General features: G+C 42.5%; 1 protein-coding gene across 4 annotated transcripts in view; it reads right to left on the bottom strand.

Annotated features, from left to right (window-relative positions):
* The window catches only part of UNC5D (unc-5 netrin receptor D), a 608,576-nt gene that overhangs the window by 178,705 nt on the left and 413,032 nt on the right, over nucleotides 1–16,839 (bottom strand). The window lies entirely within an intron of this gene.

Genomic DNA, 16,839 nt, shown 5'->3' with positions numbered 1-16,839 from the left:
ATATATGTGGAACCTAGAAAAATGGTACAGATGAACTGGTTTGCAGGGCAGAAATTGAGACACAGATGTAGAGAACAAATGTATGGACACCAAGGGGGGAAAGTGGCGGGGGAGGGGTGGTCTGATGAATTGGGACATATATACACTACTATGTATAAAATGGATGACTAACAAGAACCTGCTGTTTAAAAATTAAAAATAAAAAAAATGAAAAAATGAAAAAATAAATCTGGTTGTTCACCCCACACTAAGTAATCATTCATGCTTATAATGAAGGGACCCTGGAAAAATCCTGTCACTCATTAGTTCTTATAACTGCCTGGATGTTTTTGACTTCTGAGGCTACATGACACTTTATGCTAATACATTCGAAGGAAAACACATTTCATCTAATCAGGCATTGTTTAGACACCTGCCACCTAACTGATTCCTATATGTCCTTCATCACCCTGTCTCAGATGAAGCATTGGTTCTCAAATTAATTCATTAGTTGTGTAGAATAGCACTGGTTCGGGGAGGAAGGAAATGGATGATTTCTTATGCCGTGGTAAATAAATAAAATGTCATGGATTTATAATTAGCTTCAATCGAACTCCTTAAATCTGTATGAGAGGTTTCTTAGTCTGAGAAATTTAATCCACATTTTCTTTCTGACACTGCCACTAAGCCGGCTTTGAGAAAGCTCATGATCCCTTCCCATCAAAAGACCAATAATACAATATAAATGACAAAAAAAAGAGAGAGAGATTTCTACTCTCTGCTTTCTAAATATAATTTCCTCCCCTGCGTCCACCATATAAGTTTACTGGGTTTATTTCCGTGAGGGATGAATTGCATGTCTCCTCTTCAGGGCACCTCAGTGAGTCTGAGAGAGGGAAACTAAAGACGATAACCTACGTCTATCGCCTTGATAACGAGGAAAACACTACAAGCCTAACTCTCTTCCTCTCTCCTTTCCATATGATTCTTGATCTCCCATTTTTACATACGTAACAATCTTATTGTATATGCGTCTTTTATTGTCAGCCAGCTCAAATCCTTTTGTGAACGTAGGCAGGGTATAAATTACAAATAGATAAATGCCACACAGACGAACCCTTTACTACATGCATCATGTGCTATTTATAGCAGGTTTCACACAGCCTTCATCAATAAACTGCCAGCAGTCGGTGTTGTTAAAATGATTTCTTACAACCAAGGAGCATTATCATGTTTTCCAAGCAGGCAAGGCAATGAGTTATTATAACTTCTGCTTGACTTCTTATTAAGAGCTGAACCACCTCAGAGCTAGAGCTAGTTTCCTGGGTAGGTGAGTAGACCCTAGATGAGTGACAGGTGAAGTGGAAGCCACACACTTAATGCATTAGGATAAAATGTGCATCCCTTTCAAAGTCAAAATATTTTTTGCGTGTATGGATGTGGTGGGTGTTAGCAATGGAGGTATCACTCTATAGCTACATCACTGGAACCCAAAGGACACACCTGGGTGCAAATACACCCTGGGACTCAGGTCGGGAGGGAGAGTCAGGAGGAAGAAGAGCATGAGGGGGTAAATACTCCCCACAATGGGATGTAGATTATGGTGCCAAAGGACAGTAGGGAAAAAAAATAAAACGCTAGTGGACTCTTCTAAGAAGTGTGTACCTGTTTTGTGTAACTTTGTAGAAAAATCCAGAGAGGGGAAAAAAATAACCCGTAAGAATTGTTCCTTCATTTACCTTATAATTGCACAAAAGGCACTTTAAAATCAATATATGCCGTCACGTCATCTGGTTTTTTCCCTGCATCACAATGTGTAACCTTTCAAAATGAAATAACTTGTCTCTCTGTACCCTGGAACTCAGTATACTTCTTCTAATGCTCTTAATTCTATCAAATAGATCCATTTAGGTCACCCAAGGCCCAGGAAATGAATTCACACAGCTCTACCAGGAGCTCTCTAGTCAGTGCCAGAGGACCTTGGGATGGAAATCGTTCTCATTTTATCAATCCCATTAGTAAGGATGTGTTTTGCAGTGCCTCTGTTCTGTAACCTTTGCTACTCCTTTGTGTGTTGCCTAGTTTAGTTTACAGTTTAACACTGAAGTAAAAATATGCAGGCTTCTTGCTTCTTGGCGAAAATGAGCACCTTGTACACAGGCCTTGATTGAATGGAAATTCTCTGTGATTCTGGAAAAATGCTTAAGAACACAACACAAATAAAGTGGTGAATGTTTTTTAGTTTTTTGTTTTAGTCTCACTTATGAGTTTATAAACCATTTTCCAAACAATCCTGATTTAAAATGTTAACAACAACATAGGGCGATAGATGTTATCTGGACTGAGATTCAGAAATCTTAAGATCACATAGGTCAATGAGTGGTAGAGTTAAAATGAAGTGCCAGGGTTTTGTTTGTTTGAACTACAAAGCCTGTGTTCTTCTCTGTACATTCCAATGGATGACTGGTTTGGACCAACCACCGGGCTTTGATCTGGCTTCTTGTCAAGATTCTACCTTCCACACGACCGTTCTTGTGGATTCCTACCCGTGGGTAAGTGACCCTGCCTCGTGCCTAACCCAGGCTCTGTGACACTACACTGCTGCCTGGACTTACTGCTCTGGGCCTCCGTGTGCCTGGAAGTGTGTACTGGACACCAGAAAATGTAGGTCTAGCCATTCTGACCAGATATTTTAAATGCTATACCTGGGATCGAAACAGAAAATAATTCTTCGTCTCAGGGAACAAAAAGAGCATAAAATAAATTGCTTAGTTTTGGACTAGAAGGGGTATGTACACCTATAATTACTGACTGTGGTTTAGAAAAAGTCTTTGTAAATCAGAAAAAAGGTGGGACACAGGGGACCACCAACAAGGGAGTATTTAGATTTTGAACCTGGCAGCAAGTTAACAAGCATGTAAAGATAGACAACTGGTCTACCTAAACACTGAGGAGTTGGGATCCCAGCGTTTTGCACACTGAGTCATATCCCCAGGGGAGCAGAGAATGCCAAGGAATACGGCAGGCTCTACTGTCAACGGTACTATTGGAGGGAGGTGGAGAACCCTGAAGAGGAGACCCCAGGCACACTGACTCCGTGGGAATTAACTGGGACCCAGACTATCCGAACTGCAAGCTGGCACCTGAGAACCAACTTCTCTTCTGTAAGGAGGGAGCCGATTACTAAAGCTAGAGTCTACTGGTGCAGCCACTGTGGAAAGCAGTACAGAGGTTTCTTACAAAACTAAAAATAGTTTCTCGCTTGGAAACTACCATATGACCCAGCAATTCCACCCCTGGGTATAGATCCAAAAAAAACAATACAAAAACAAAAACACTAATTCGAGAAGATACATGCTCGCCTGTGTTCACAGCAGCATCATTTACAATAGCCAAGATATGGAAGTAACCTAAGCACCTAACAACAGATGAATGGATAAAGAGGATGTGAGATATACACACACACACACACACACACACACACACACACACCACGGAAAACCACTCGGCCATAAAACAGAATGAAATTTTGCCATTTGCAGCAACATGGATGGACTTGGTGGGCATTACGCTAAGTGAAATAAGTCAGACAGAGAAAGACAAATACTGTATGATATCACTTATATGTGGTATCTAAAAAATACAACAAACTAGTGAATATAACAAGCAGCAGACTCGCAGAGAACAAACTAGTGGTTACCAGCGGCGGGGGAGCAGCACAGGGGTGGCGGAGTGGGAGGTACAAACTATTGGGGGTAAGACAGGCTCAAGGATGTATTGTACAACACGGGGAATAGAGCCAATATTCTGTAATAACTGTAAATGGAAAGTAACCTTTAAAACTTGTATAAAAATAAAAAAAATTGTTTTAAAAGCTCGAGTCCAAACAAAGGAGGTGAGAATCCATCGCCAGGCAGTTTGTAGAGATGTGGGACGTCAAGGGCTAGTTTTGGACTAGGAAAGGGGCTCTAAAGGAACCACAATCAGTAGGTGAGAACTAGGAGGGCTACTGGAGGAGGCGAGACCTCACACACGTGGCGCGAGAAGATGAGTCAGTCTAGACCCATCTGAGCCTTTCTGGCCTGAAGATGGCTAACAGCTGGGAGGGGCAGAATGCCCACAGTGAGTCTGAGGACACCGGCATAAAGGCGAGCTGTGACCTTGGACTGACCTCCTTGTGCACCGTCCTGCAGTGGACGAGATTGCAGTGAAAGGGGAGCAGGGATGTGATCTTCAGAGAAGAATTCCATGTCCCCTCCTACCTCTGAATGTGGCAGACATAGCAGCACAAGGAGGAGGCCGTGGCTGGTGGCAGGTTCTCGTATTTCCTCGGATAAAGGTGACCCGGACAGAATGAGGACCACCAGGTGGATTTGAAGTCAAATGACACTCAGCCTTCAGGGATCGAAGGCCCCCCTCCTCAGCCTTCATAACCACTGAGGTCACAAAGAACCCATTTCTATGTCTATGTCATTCCATATAACAAACAAAATAAAAGTCGCTGGTCTTTCAGCTCCAAGTTTTGGAGGGAGTCAATGCCATGTTAAAGAGGTTCGTTTCCCAAATAATGTAGGCTTTCCTCACTCACATACTGAGAAGAAAGCATGAGTGGAAAAGAGACTGAAGCTCACCCCAAACAGGAGAAAAACAGAAAACTTTTCTGTCCACTAGGACCACAGATCCAGGACAGGTTTATAGATTTGCCACTGGTTGCATCTCACATATGCAGATATCAGTCAGTCGTCTAGTTTCAGCTGGATCTTGGTTTTAAGTGCAAGGAGGCCCTGATTGCTCTGTGGCAACGCAGCTGATTTCTGTGCTCGAGTCCGGGAAGCAAGGCTTTGATGATGAGCCTGATGGAATAGTGGGTGATGCCAGACACGTGTAGACTGCAGATGCCTACACGGACCCCAGTTAGGAATTCACCTTGTCCTTAGAGTATTGGATAAATGATGCAGAGGAATTCTTTTTCTGGCTAATATAAAACCATATTAAATAGGAAAATAAGTTAGTCATGTTAAAACACCCTCTGAAGAAAGTACAAGAGTGAGGGACCATGGATCCCAAAGCTCTATCGCAACTATACATAATCCCTGTACATAATCATATAAGGTCAGGTCTAAGGGTGACCGTCATCAATATCCTCATAGTACAGGTGAAGACACTGAGTCCCAGGGAGGTAAAGTATATTGAATAAGAGCTCTAGGCAAAATCAGAGGAAGTTCCTCTTCATCTGCCCTGTTCAGACTACTGGGCACGGAAGTGAACATCTTGAGCACTTTTCTGCTTCCATAAACTTGAATTCCCCTGGTCCGTACATGTGCTGGGGTGACCAAGTCGAATGAGGCTGAACACCTAATGATCTGCGGGCGCTGGGTCAACAACTTTCCAACAGTGGAGAGTGGAGCCATCCAGCAGCGAGTGGTGCAGGTGAACGAGGACTCGACTGAGAGCCAGAAGCGGTGTGTGGAGTACCTGCCGTAACACCGACTCGCTGTGTGACTTTGAGTAAAGCATCAGGCGTCTCTGGATCTCATTTCACCGTCCCTAAAGTGAGGCAGTCAGGTCAAATGGTTTCCGAGGCTCCTTCCTTCCAGATCAAACAGTCTGCGTTTTCACAAAGCAGAGATCAGAGACCCACCACCCAGAGAAACTGCTGTCGTTCACAAATGAGGGTCGCTGAGCAGAGATATCCAGGTGCTGTCTTGAATCCTTGAGACCCAAAATTATGCCCTTGGGAGAAGCCTGGCTTACAGTAGGGATGAAGTTGGCAACATTCTGGCAGATTTTTTTCTCCCTTGGAAACTATTCTGGCTCTGATTTAATCGTATCTTTGGTAGCACTTTAAACCAGTTAACAGAATTAGATGGGGAAGATGTAACTGGCCTTTTTTTTTTTTCTCTCTCTCTCTCTAAGAATCACTAGATGAAAGTGAAATTGGATCAGATGGTACAGTCCTAAAATTCTAGAGAAAATCCTGGGAAATTCTACAAGACAAGAGTTTGCAAGGCAGTCCCTAGGGAGAGCCAGACCATTCTCAACACTCTTAACTGCCACAATATTTCTGGCTTGATGACACAGGAACAGAGGACTCTGCTGCTTCTTGGGGGCTAATAACACTTAGCTTTGGCTTTTTCTCTGCTCCTGGTATAACCAAGCTGGACGACTCAGCCAGTGTCAGAGGAATAGTAAACTATCCCTAATGCTAGCCTTATTTTCTGAGATCAGGACTGCTCAGAATTCAAATGAGGGCCTATTAATCCCTGATCATATACTGATCGTACAAAGTAATTGCAAGCAGGGGGGGAAAAAAGTACAGATCAGTGAATGCAAGAGTGTTTGTAGATGCTCCAAGTTGCTGAAATAGCTTTACCACGAATTCCAATCATAACAACCTTTCCTATAAGTAGATAAAGTCCAGTATAAAAGGTCCAGAGTTCTGTTGTCAGGGAAGCGACTCATTACATTTACTTCATTGGATTCATTAACTTAAATCCAGAAAATAAAAGACAAAATTAAAGTCTTTTCCACATGTAACTATATTACATATTTCTTATTTTCAAGGTAAAAAAAAAAAAGGTTGCCAGGTAAGAAAGGGTTCAAATAATTCAATAAGAAAGGGAAATCAAAAAAGCTGGGAAAACCAAAATCTTATGGTTACCCCCAAATGAAAAGAATTCTGGGTCTAGGCATCATACAGATGACCTCATTTATAATGATCTCAACACTTTTATGACTCGGAGGGGAACTTAAGACTGATAAACAGACAACACATTACAGCACAGAAGTTACAGCTGTGTGCTAAAATTTGTATGCACTTTTGTGAAACTAAAACATACCCCTTCCTAATTATGAGATGACCGAGTGATTTAAAAAGTGCCCATATTTAGGTAGCTTTTCACTCTTTGATTTAAAACAACAGAAAACATTGTCACCATTATTTAGGGGAAAATATAGGTTTGCTATTGAAACAGCACTGGGAGTTTGGGAGAAAAATGGCAGATACAAAAGGCAAGAGGATAGAAGCTCTGGATGTAAACTGTACCCTGGGTCTGCTCCCCATTTCTGCACCAAAGAAATCCACAAGAATATCCACAGCAATGATGGAGCACCAGACTGGAATTTGACTGTGTTTGCATTCTGAGGTTGATTTCCTCATCTGTACAAACCAGGGGTTGGACAAGTCTGGATAATCATTATGATCCTATCCAGATTTAACAATCGCTAATTCTATGATGTATACAGATATTTTCTAGAAGGGGCCACCCTGTGGGAAATCTCTAATTAGTATATCATCAAGAGTGAGTCTCATACTGTGATACAGCATTAAGCCAGCTCTTCATAGTGCTTATGATAACAAGCTTGTTCTTTATCCCCTTCGTAAACCTAACTTCTGTTTGAACCTATAAAACCTATCATTCTAGGGTTATGTAGGACATAGTCATTTAATACGTAATCCATTTCTGAAAACATTAAGTTCAGAGTATCTTTTTAAAAGACAATTGTTTGTGCGTTGGAAAGTTTCTAAAATATAATACCAAGGAAAAGCAAAGAAAGAAGAACAGAAATATTTCTCGGATTCTAAAATATACAAGCGCACTTTGCACACTGACATCTTGGAAATCTGGTTGTGTTTATACTTGATAACATCTTAAAATTAAAAACTGGCTTTTAGTGGTATACAAAGTAATTGCTCTTCTCACAGCTAATGGCATCTTAAAGTCTATAAAATGCAGTATTGCCTGTCACCTAGACACCAGACTCACACCTTTCTTCCAACCACAACAAAAAAAGACAGTGCAGTAAGTACAAAAAGAGAGACTTTTTTTTTTTTTTTTTTTTAATAAAGTGCTATCAACTGGAGAATGGCAATGGCATTTGGAATTTTCTGCCATGATGACTATTTGAAAATCCTGGGTTACTTCCCACAGAAACAGGAGGGCTAGATTTCTCTAAGTAAAGATGGCTGCATTCTCAGACAGAAGACCCACAGACTATAAATTATTCACCAGGGAAAAAGACTGCGTGCTTTGCTATGAAGGAAATGGTGACAAATCAATATAATAAAGGTGCCCTGAATATACTAAGCGTCTCCCCCCAACGCCCACCCCCAGCTCCTCTGTCTTCACAAGATGATGAATCAAACAAATTAGGGCAGAAATTACTAGATTAATTAAACCAGGTGATTATGTCTGAACGCTATTGTTTAGAACTCTAACTCTATCTTAAAGGTCACTGGGTTTTATTCCAGGGGATGTGTACAAAACTGATAAGAAAAATTGGGGAAGAGGCTAATATGATGGACTCTATGAAAACCTTTTTTTCACTTGTTTCTGTTTTATATTTTAAAATCCCTGGGGAATTCCCTAGTGGTCCAGCCATTAGGACTCGGCACTTTCACTGCCGTGGGCCCGGGTTCAACCCCTGGTTGGAACTAAGATCCCACAAGCCGCTCAGCGGGGCCAAAAAAAAAAAAAAAAAATCCCTGAATAAGGGGAAGGATAAATTAGGAGTTTGGGATTAACATATATGCACTACTATATATAAAACAGATAATCAACAAGGACCTACCATATAGCACAGGGAACTCTACTGAATATTTTGTAATAACCTATAAGGGAAAATAATCTGAAAAATAATGGGTATATGTATAACTGAATCACTCTGCTGTACACCTGAAACTAACACAACATTGTAAATCAACTATACTTCAATAGAGAAAGAAAAAAGAAAAATCCCTGAATACATTTTTTTGACATCTGTGTGTAATTTAGAAAGATGAACGAAATTGTCGACTCTTTAACCATTTCTTAGTAGATGGGTGCTGAGGGGTCGGTGGGAGAGAGGCGTCGGTTTCTACAGACAAGCAGAGTGAGCGCATACTAGGTTATGAGTACTAAGTGTTCTGCAATGTGGTCAGAGCCAGTCTAGAGTTTTACTAAGTGAAATAACCTCCAATACCAACAAATGCAATGTCTGGCAGAAAACATAAGCAATTGCATACTAGCAAAGCAGTTTCATAAGCAGATTTGGTCCCTACATGGATACACAGGTTTGCCTGATTGCACCAGTTCAAACATATTTTGGATAATACTGAGAAGTAATGAAACATCCCTTTTGCTAGAGCACTGAGGCTGCCTGATGATACACATTCCCAGGCTGTGCTCTAGGGAAAGGAATAGCAACACAGCAAGTGGAAATCGTACCTTGCGAGCTCTGCTTTAATCATTTTCAAGCACTCGTATCTTTCGGATGGCTTTGAACCCAAATGTGCTGAAGGCTACGTGTGCCCTGCTATCAACGCAATACCTTACAGAATCTAATTAATCATTTTCATTCATTTCTAGCCTAGGAGCATGGTTTACCAAGCACCATAATCACGTCTATGCATATAGCTAATCAGAGTTCAATTCCAAGGGGAGGCTATATTTTAATCTTTTGGTTATAATTACAATCTGAAACAAAGTCCTATACAAAACACATATGGATCTTTTATGAGTTTCTAAGATATTATGATTATTATTTTAGCATTTATAAGATACTCTGAGAGTACTGCATAGAATTTATAACTTGAGATTCTCTTATACATTGAGATTTGATTCTTTTTTTTGCATTTAAAAAAAATCTGAGTAGCCCAAGGCGGAAAAATCCATGTGGTATTTTACAGACACCGTGGAACATGGGGTCAGCCTCCCGTTTATTGCATACAGTTTCCATTAGTATAGATGAGAAGGCCAGACATACAACAAAAGGAAAAAGAGACCCCACGGGTTCTAAACCAAGGCTGAGAAATAGTCCCACTATCTGCCAAGGAGCAATTTAATTAAACTCTTATTTACTGCTCCTCACCCCACTTTCATGCATCTCAGTGAGCAGCGGCATCCGTGTTTGCTTATCACAAAACCAGTCTTGCTTACTTTCAACCGAGTTTCTAGATCAATAATCATCGGCATCGATTGCACACTCCGCCTTGAAAACTGAAGCCAGTATGTCCTCAATGAAAAATGAAACACGCTTATTGTATTTGTAACTAATGTTCCCTGAAAGTAAAGCAAATATTGATATTCCAGGCACACATGAAAACCTAGACGTATCACGAAGTGTGTAAAATGCACACTGCACACATTTAATAATCATACTACATTTTCAATAACGGGAAACAAGGTACAATGACTGCTGTAATTCACCAACCCCTTTTCTTCCTTCCAGGAGCACCACATTGTTTTATTACAATATAGCAATCCTGCCACATTACATTTTACAGTATGTGTACAAGAACCGTCAATAGACTAGCCCATCTACAGTAGGCAGCAACGACTCTCCCAGCTTCGGCGATCCTTGCAACTTGGCTTTTATGTGAATTTCACATTTTGTTGATGCGTTTGCAATGAAATTCGGTACTGCCCAGAAGAGAAATTATTTTACATTTCCATTAAAAGCTATAGTAGTAAATAAACCATAACAGCTTATGTAGATATCCAGTGGAACATCAAGGGGAGACCATCTAAGTGCCAGACCCTGTGTTAAACATTTGATAAAAGAGCACCTATAAGGCACATTTCTAACATTTTTTTCATGGGATAGAGTTTTAAAGATATTTTATAATACGGTACCAACCTCTACAGAACACTCAAAAATCAAGGGAAGTTTATGTTTGTCAGAAAGCGGCTGTATAGCTCATCACCGTGGAATGCCCTGTGAGGGCTGGAAATGAAACAGTGTTATTAGAAAGCAGATAAAAAGCTACCGGAGGCTGCTGAAGTTCACAGACTACTGGGTTAAAACACACACACACACACACACACACACACACACGCATGCACACTCAAAATAAGACTGTAGCAGATTACAATAATTAAGGGTGATAAATAATAATTAATATCCTTGTAATTGAAAAAGGCCCTATTTTAAAGAATAAATTAACAAGGAGGTGTATGTAGGCAAATACGTATATAGAACACGACTCAAAACAGGTGGTTGATAGAGGAGAGGGGAAAACCATAGCAATTAGTTAATTTAGAGAGAGACCGTGAACGGCTCTGAGATGCCCTATTTAGGTTTTCCCTTTTAAACGGGATTGCAATGAAAAAGAATAAGGGAACACCTCTGTATCCCCAAAGGCTTTGTGCCAAGCACCGTACCAGTCATTCTGACTACGTCCTTTCATTTAAATCTTAGGACTACCTGGAGGTGGGCATTATTAGCATCTCTTTTGTTTTTATAAGTGAGAAAATCAGCTGAGGAGGAAGTCGTCCAAGATCACACAGCCTGTGATTGACAGAAGCAGGGTTTGAATTCCTGGCTGTTGATTCCAGAACCCAGGGCTTTTGTGCAGGAAGGTACAAATCAAATACAAAACTAAAACCATCATCATCGGTGCATGCATGCTGTGAATGGATGATACACGACAGCAATTTTCAAGGGCCATCATGTTCACTCACGGAGCACTAGTGGGCAACACAAGGTCTGGCTCTTTCTCCGTGTTCTAGCAAATATCTACACGCACTCTGATGCTTTACTCACGACTGTAGCTTCTAATGGAAATGTAAGCTCATTTCTCTTTGGGGCAGTACTGATTTCATGGCAAACACGTGGACAAAATGTGAAGAAAGGTATTCCTGAAAATAAGAATAACGCAGAGGAACTGATTAAAGAACTAAAGAGATCTTTGATTGCTCCTTCTATTATAGATAGCCTTGAGCACTATTCTTAACTCTAATCCACCAGGGCTGTCCGAGGGAAGGTGACAGGTGCCTTGTATCACTCATTCACAAGACGCATGGACTACAATGACATTTCTTTTAATCTTGTAGAGGAAAAACGAAAACAGGAAAATTCATTATAAAGCTAATTTAAAATGTATAATTCTGAATGAAATAATGCCATTTGCAGCAACATGGATGGACCTAGAAATGATCCTACTAAGTGAAGTAAGTCAGAGAAAGACAAATCTCATAGGATATCACTTATAGGAGGAATCTAAAAGAATGATACAAAGGAACTTATTTACAGAACAGAAACAGACTCACAGACATAGAAAACCAACTTAAGGTTACCAAAGGGGAAAGGGGGTGGGGGAGGGATAAATTAGGAGTTTGGGATTAGCAGATACACACTACTATATATAAAATGGAAAAACAAGGACCTACTTGCATAGCACAGGGAAGTATATTCAATATCCTGTAATAAACCATAATGGAAAAGAATATGTATATCTAAACCACTTTGCTGTACACCAGAAACTAACACAACATTGTAAATCAACTATACCTCAATTAAAAAAATAAATGTATAATTCTGTGATTGTATGTTGTTGTTAAATGCTCTTTTCTGAATGAAATAATAGTTATGGAAAATGGCTCTTATGTCTTAATGTCCTTCCTTGAAAAAAACAAAAAAGTTGGCAACACTCGGCTACTCCATCCTCTTACAGGGAGGGGAGGGGATTAATTTGATTGGTCTGTGAAATCCAGAAGTCTGGGAGCCACTGACAGCTCTGAAGGAGGAAAGCCAAGCCATGGCACCAGCTCACTACCATGCAGCTGGACTAAATAAACAGCGAAGCCAAAAGAAGAGGGCACTGAAGAAAGAAAAAGGGAGAAAAACAATTTGGGGAAAAACTCACACATAAGGGAATAATGAAGTCATCACAAAAAAGAATAAAAATAAAATAGAATGTGCGCCTCGGGTGTTCACAGCACATTCTCTGTTCCTGAGCCCAAAGTAATAGAGATTTTACTCAGCCAGAGAAAGTAATAAGGGGAACAAACAAACATAAAAATGACTCAGAGTTTGATGCACGGGATGTATTGACCAAATGCTTCCCAGGCTTGGTTTGTGATTGGTCTGACAGCTGCTGTGGCAAACACAGCGTTGGCCATCACAGATGAGACAGTGAGAAGAGATTACCATCCGAGAGGCAGGGTGATACTTTATCCTTTTTGCTGACTCTACCGCTTGGAGCTCAGATCCATTCCTCATATTGATCCTGATTCTCCCACCTTGACTGCTACAGAGCACTTCCAATGACAAAATCAAGTTGTTCACATGCCTCACTGTTTTACTTTGAAAATAAGTGAATTTGTCACTGAGAACACATGACTCCCACTGTCTCTACATCCCTAAAACCGAGGGAGATCACGGTCGCCTGGAAAGAAGGCATTAGCCCGGACGGAAATAGGGTGAGAACAGGTTAAGCCGGGTGGGGATGAAGTGGGACGACATGGTTTAGGAAGAGAGAAGAGTGGATGTAAACCTCAACATGACCTCACATCAACAACATATTAACAATGTGAGAACATCACAGAGGCAGATCTGGTTCCCCAATCGTACACTATGGAAAAACGGTAAAAATAAAGCAATAAAGTGTTCATGGATTTTATTATCTATCTAACACAACTACTATTAACAATGACCATTTACTGTGCTACGTGGTAGGAACTCAGGTAAATGTTATAACCACATGATATCATTTGAATCAATTTTTACGGCATCCCTATGAGACATTAGTATCCCATTTTGTCCATGAGGACACTGAAGTTCAGAAATGTTACAGAATTAGCCCAAGATCAGACAGCTAATAAAAGGAGGGGCTTGGATTGAACTCTACCTGACTCATGATTCCAAGGTCCATGTTCTTAAATAATGTGATGTAGTAAATAATGCCTCCCTTGGATTTTAAGGGGGCCCCCCCAAAGATTGCTTTTTTTCCAGCCCCCTGTCTTTTCAAGTAGAAAAGGTAACGGTGTCATTAAAACAAAACAAAACAAGGGATTTAGCTTTTCTAATTATGAGGTGGAGAAAGGGGTCTAGAACCCAGGTCTACCACCTTCAACATGTAACAGTCCCTTGACAGTCCCGTCGAGTGATGCTGTGGAATAAGCATGCCCATCTTGGGTTTGCCCTGGTGGAGAATGAGGTACAAGCTCCAAGAATAGGTTGTCCCCCCACACACACCCCCACTGTGTCTCCGTCAGGGTTCTGATACAGTTCAGCAGGCTTCCTACTTGGAGGCGACTTCCTCAGCAGGGTGGTGGTCTCATGTGATTCATCCATGGCGTGCATTTTTGACCCACTGGTTCAAGGCCACAAATGCGGTCTGCAGCTGTGCAATGTGGCTTTTTATTTTTTCATGTGAAGCAATTTGGGCCACTTGAGAAGTAGAGGCAGAGTGTAGACTAGGACCACCTCTTTTGGGAACAGAACTTCTGTCTGCCTGACTCACCCTGTTGCTCATACTGGTTTTCTCTTTATCCAGCTCTTCTTACATGGATTCATCACATCCTCCAGAGCCCAGGTCATGTCCACCCAACACATGTAACTCCTTGATGAATCAGTCTATCATTTTTTAAAAATTTATTTATTTATTTTTGGCTGCGTTGGGTCTTTGTTGCTGTGTGCAGGCTTTCTCTAGTTGCAACGAGCAGGGGCTACTCTTGGTTGTGGTACGTGGGCTTCTCATGGCAGTGGCTTCTCTTTGTTGCAGTGCACGGGCTTCAGTAGTTGTGGCGCATGGGCTCACTAGTTGTGGCTCGCAGGCTTAGTTGCTCTGTGACACGTGGGATCTTCCCAGACCAGGGCTCAAACCCATGTCCCCTGCATTGGCAGGTGGATTCTTAACCACTGCGCCACCACGGAAGTCCCTAACAATCATTTTTGTTGGAGCCTTTTGCTTCCTCTTTTCATTTAAGCATTGCCTCCACATGTGTTTTCTGAGTGCCTATTCCATGCCAGGTACTCTGCTCAGGGTTGGCTATAAGGAGATGGATACGGAATGATTTCCACTGCCTACAGCGTGATCCCAGGCCAGCAGGCATACATTAACAACTATCTGTTGATGTTGGGCTCAAGTCAACAAAAAATTTTGAGCACCTGCTTTGTAGTAGCCACTGTATTAGACACCATGTAAAGCATCTTTGTGAGATTCTAAGATACAACAAAGACACTGATCAGGGATTCTCAACCAGGGGTGACATTTAGCAATGTCTGAAGACATTTTTGGTTGTCACAAAATGAGGTGTGAGATGCTAATATCATCTGATAGGTAGAGACCGAGGATGCTATAAACTTCCTACACTGGGCAGGACAGCCCCCGAAACAAAGGCGGATCCAGCCCCAGAGGTCAACTGTGTTGAAGTTGAGAACCCCAGCTCTGTGTTATGTTCCTTGGAGTCTGAATCCGAGTCAAGTATTGACTGCCCAGTACCGCAAAAGGGAAGGGGATTAGCTTTGATAGAAGCTGTCCTCAGTTTCTTTAGAGATCCAGAGTTGCTACTGGGAGGCAGGGAGGCAAGAGAAACCAGGAAGCTCAGGGATGAAAACCCCGTAATGAGAGCATGATCACGCCCAGGTACAGAAGTGAACGTGAGCAAAACTTCAGACTTGAAAGCAGGCAAATGAAAGGAATAATGGCCCCAGCACTTTGAACGCAGGAGATCAGGGAAGCCAGAAGAGCGTGAGGGAGGCTTGATTGACTAAGCCCCACTGAACAAGTGCCTACGAGGTAAAAGCAGATACAAAGGGTAACTGAGACAATGGGACAGTTGCGGGGGAGGATGAGAGGAGAGACTCACTTCACACGCTGAGTCGGTCGCAGAGGTGAGAGAGAGAAAACAAAAGCTCTTCCCCTGGCTGTGGTACCGAAGAGCCTTTGAGAGGATATCTACATTACCTGGATGAAAAGCTCCTGCCTCGTGGAAACAAGAATGACAACACTCCACTGTCCTTTGTCCAAAGCCCAGGCTTTCGTGAAATACCCTCACAACTGGGGGAGCCTGCAAAGCCAGTGCTTCATGCGTGCTTCTAATGGACTCAGAGTCACTGGGAAATAGCAGGATCTCAGCACGTTTCCAGGAAAGTGAGGAGCAGATACAAAGGAGGCAACAGAAACCTTCAAAGGTCCTGTCAGATTGTTTGGGAAGTCCACGCTGAACACAGAGGTGAAGGGCTGGTGCGGGGCATCGAATGACATTAGGATGCTTGACCCCTCTCTTCAGCTCCTACTTTTGTTCTGATCAGAGAAGGGCGCCCATGAGGTGAGCTGGGCAGAGTGAACGGAGTGAGTCAAGGCCATCCTGCTCTGAGGCACGGCGTCAAGGCTGGTGAACACAGACGTCCACATCAGGTCCACTTCTTCCCATCAGGTCCAAGTGACCCCCACAGCAGAAATGACAAGGCTTGGAGAGACAGGCCTACTCTTGCTCAGACAATGCAGGCAGGGACGGTGGTCCCAGCACTTGGCAGGGCACTGTTGAAAGGAGGCTCCTCTATGGACCTCTTGGTCTCATTCTTTTTGTTTGTTTTGTTTTAATTTATTCATTTTTGGCTGCGTTGGGTCTTTGTTGCTGCACACGGGCTTTCTCTAGTTGCGACGAGCGGGGGCTACTCTTCATTGCGGCGCACGGGCCTCTCGTTGCGGTGGCTTCTCTTGTTGCGGAGCACGGGCTCTAGGCGTGCGGGCTTCAGTAGTTGTGGCTCGTGGGCTCTAGAGCGCAGGCTCAGTAGTTGTGGCGCACGGGCTTAGTTGCTCCGCAGCATGTGGGATCTTCCCGGACCAGGGCTTGAACCCGTGTCCCCTGCGTTGGCAGGCGGATTCTTAACCACTGCGTCACCAGGGAAGCCCTCACCACCAGTTTTATTCTAAAGACACACAGATTCACGAAACCAAGCCAGGACTGAAGGAAAACTCTGCCTGTCTGGGCTCAGCGGCTCCCAGCACTAAGGACGAGCCTCCTCGGGGAGCTGGAGAGTCTGAGCTAAGGAGATGGGCAGACACACGTCTATGCCCAAAGGATCCGGAGTGCTGGCAGGGCAGGGGCGGCTGCAGGGCCTGCAGAAGCCCAGAGTCTCATACGCTGTGGC

The sequence above is a fragment of the Balaenoptera ricei genome, chromosome 21, assembly GCF_028023285.1.
Source record: "Balaenoptera ricei isolate mBalRic1 chromosome 21, mBalRic1.hap2, whole genome shotgun sequence".
NCBI classification, from domain to species: Eukaryota; Metazoa; Chordata; class Mammalia; order Artiodactyla; family Balaenopteridae; genus Balaenoptera; species Balaenoptera ricei.
Note: the sequence above shows the minus strand (reverse complement) of the source record. Positions and strands in the feature narration are given on the sequence as shown.